The 2,817-nt window shown below is 43.6% G+C and overlaps 1 pseudogene; it reads right to left on the bottom strand.

Annotated features, from left to right (window-relative positions):
* Positions 1 to 7: 7 nt before the first annotated feature.
* On the bottom strand, positions 8 to 1,231 carry LOC102247814 (annotated as a pseudogene).
* Between the last annotated feature and the right edge of the window lie 1,586 nt (positions 1,232 to 2,817).

Raw genomic sequence — 2,817 nt, 5'->3', positions numbered from 1 at the left:
ATTTTTGTTTTCCTATCAAAATTAATAATAATTTATCCGTCAAGAAATATATACCTTTTGGTCTCTCACTACTCTCTAATTGAATTTTCTGGATGTTTGGCATAAATGATGGACTGACAGAATAGATAAAAATTATAAGTATTGGAAGCCACTGCCACAACCTTTGCTTTAAGATTAAATGCTATGAGAGCAGGAGCCAGATGCCTGGAATGGTGACTCTTTTGGTCCAGGTCACCTCTTTCTCAAAGGTCACAAGGACCAAATGTGAAGAACCCAGGTCAGTTCCTGTCAAGTAGTCCTTTTTTCTTAGACAAATAAGGGCATTACCCTCAGACTTAGATCTACTGACATGTATATGAGTTAGATCTAGAGGTTCTGAACAGGAAGAAAAGGGAGAAACTGATGTGTCGGAATTTGTTCCATAAGAGGCTGTTCCTTTATCCACAGAGGGCATCTCATCAGTAACTGGTGAGGTAGACAGACAAGTGAATTCACTACTGGGTGGAACGTCAAACATTTCAGATGCACTTAAGCCACAAATCTTGTCTATTGGAAGTTTGGTGGCATTGATGACCTGTGAGTCCACAGTGGCTCCGATGGAGCGCACATCGCTGTCCACATCAAACACTGGGCAGGAGGAGCACCTATGAAGAGTCTTCTAAGCATGGCTCCTAACATAAGAATACAGGCTGCTGCCTACTGACACCTCCAGCCTCTGGCCATCGTGGGTCCAACATGCACGACAGGCCCGGTGTTGCTGTCCATTTTTACCCGGGAGCTATCACAGTGAACATTTGGGAAGATGGAGGCATCATGTGTAGTTGACACAGTCAGAACAGCACTTTTTGGGTGCCACACACAGCCTTGGGGAAGGACAGGGTGTGACCGTCTAATCTCACAGGTCTGAGACACCAATGGCTTGCTTGTTTCCATAGTCCTGGGAACAGCTGCCACCCAGTGACATTCTGCCACCCAGCGACATGCTGCTTGTGCTGGACAGCGAGCAGAGAGGGCATGCCAGCTGTACCAGCTGGGGCCCAGGACACCCCATACACATGCTCAAATTGTCCAGTGACCTTTGAATCCCCAAACTTGGCCTCTCCACTCTGAAGCTGTACATCAGTCAGGACTACCTGCTTCCCATCGTCCAGGCAAGGCCGTGAATTGGGTGTATTGCTTGATACAAGGCATTCAGCCTGCTTCTGAGAAGTTTTCCTTTTCCCAACTTCATCCTTTCTGATGAAGGTTATTTAACGTGGATCCAAAGTCTGCAGTGGGTACTGGAAGCATCGACTCCAAGGCCTCTGATAGGTGAGCGAAGCTCTCACAAATCTATTTACTTGGCATAATTTGTCTTGTGTGGTCAGGAAATGTGAAAAACGAATCTAAATGACATAATTAACTGCAGGGATCTAAACTATTTAGCTTTTAAAATTACAAATGTTCCCAACAATGGAATCAATTGCGTGGCAGTTATCAATAGTGTCGCTCCCGTGTTCTTTTATTTGCATGGAGGCAACTTCTCCCCGGCCCAGGAATACTGGGGGATGTGGCTCTTTTGCAAAGTCAGTGACATTAGAATTGTGAAAAAAGGGGGGCTAGAAAGAGGTTCTCTTCTTAGAGATGTTAAGAGTGATGAAGCCCTAGCTGGTTTTGCTCAGTGGATAGAGCTTAGGCCTGCAGACTGAAGGGTCCTGGGTTCGATTCTGGTCAAGGGCACATGCCTGAATTGTGGGCTCAATCCCCAGTAGGGGGCATGCAGGAGGCAGCCAATCAATTATCCTCTCTCATCTTGTTGTTTCTATCTCTCTCTTCCTCTCCCTTTCTCTCTGAAATCAATAAAAATAAATTAAAAAAAAAAAGCCCTAGCCTGTTTGGCTCAGTGGATAGAACGTTGGCCTATGGACTAAAGGGTCCCAGGTTTGATTCTAGCCAAGGGCACATGCCTGGGTTGTGGGCTCGATGCTCTCCACCCAATAGGGGGCATGCAGGAGGCAGCCAATCAATGATTCTCTCTCATCATTGATGTTTCTATCTCTCTACCTCTTTCCCTTCCTCTCTGAAACCAATGAAAAATAAAAAGTGATGAATGTGTCTGCAATGCAGTTGCAGACAACACATTGGCAAATACAATAAATAATTTCTTAATTATCAGGACAATTGCAGTTTTACTGGAGTTACGTTGGAGACCATTTCATTTAGTAGGAGTTGCCTCCTAAGAGGAATTTACTCAATTTCCTAATTTTGCACTGGGCAGTTATTTATGAAACAACCAATTGGAGCTGGAAAGAGGCCTCAATGCGAGGTTAATGGGCCACACTGGAACCAAAGGGCTTGGGATAGTCTGCTTTGCAACACAAACCAACAGCTACGTGCTCATAAGCCACGGTGGTAACAAAAGCCATGCAGCTGTATGAAATACATGTGTTGCTGCTACCACGGGGCATGAAAAGGTGCAGCAGGCATCTTGGCTTGGAACGGATCACTTTCCAACCTGGATTCCACAGAATTACCTCCAGTTCCTTCTGACCACATTCACCAGAGGAAAAACTTAGCTGAAATTAGCTTGATGGTTACACAACATGTGAATGTACTTAATGCCATTGAATTGTACACTTAAACGTGACTACAATGGCAAACTTCATGTGACACATATTTTAACTCAATTAGAATGTACTTATCAAGATTTTTAAAAAAGTTATATGTATGATATATAGGAACAATGCATATATACATATATATTGTTTTATATAAACAATATATATGTATATATATAGGCCATTTGTATGTCTTCTTTGGAAAAAGGGTCTATTCAGT

The sequence above is a fragment of the Myotis brandtii genome, unplaced genomic scaffold, assembly GCF_000412655.1.
Source record: "Myotis brandtii unplaced genomic scaffold, ASM41265v1 scaffold18303, whole genome shotgun sequence".
Lineage (NCBI taxonomy): Eukaryota > Metazoa > Chordata > Mammalia > Chiroptera > Vespertilionidae > Myotis > Myotis brandtii.
This window is presented reverse-complemented; position numbering and strand designations above follow the sequence as displayed.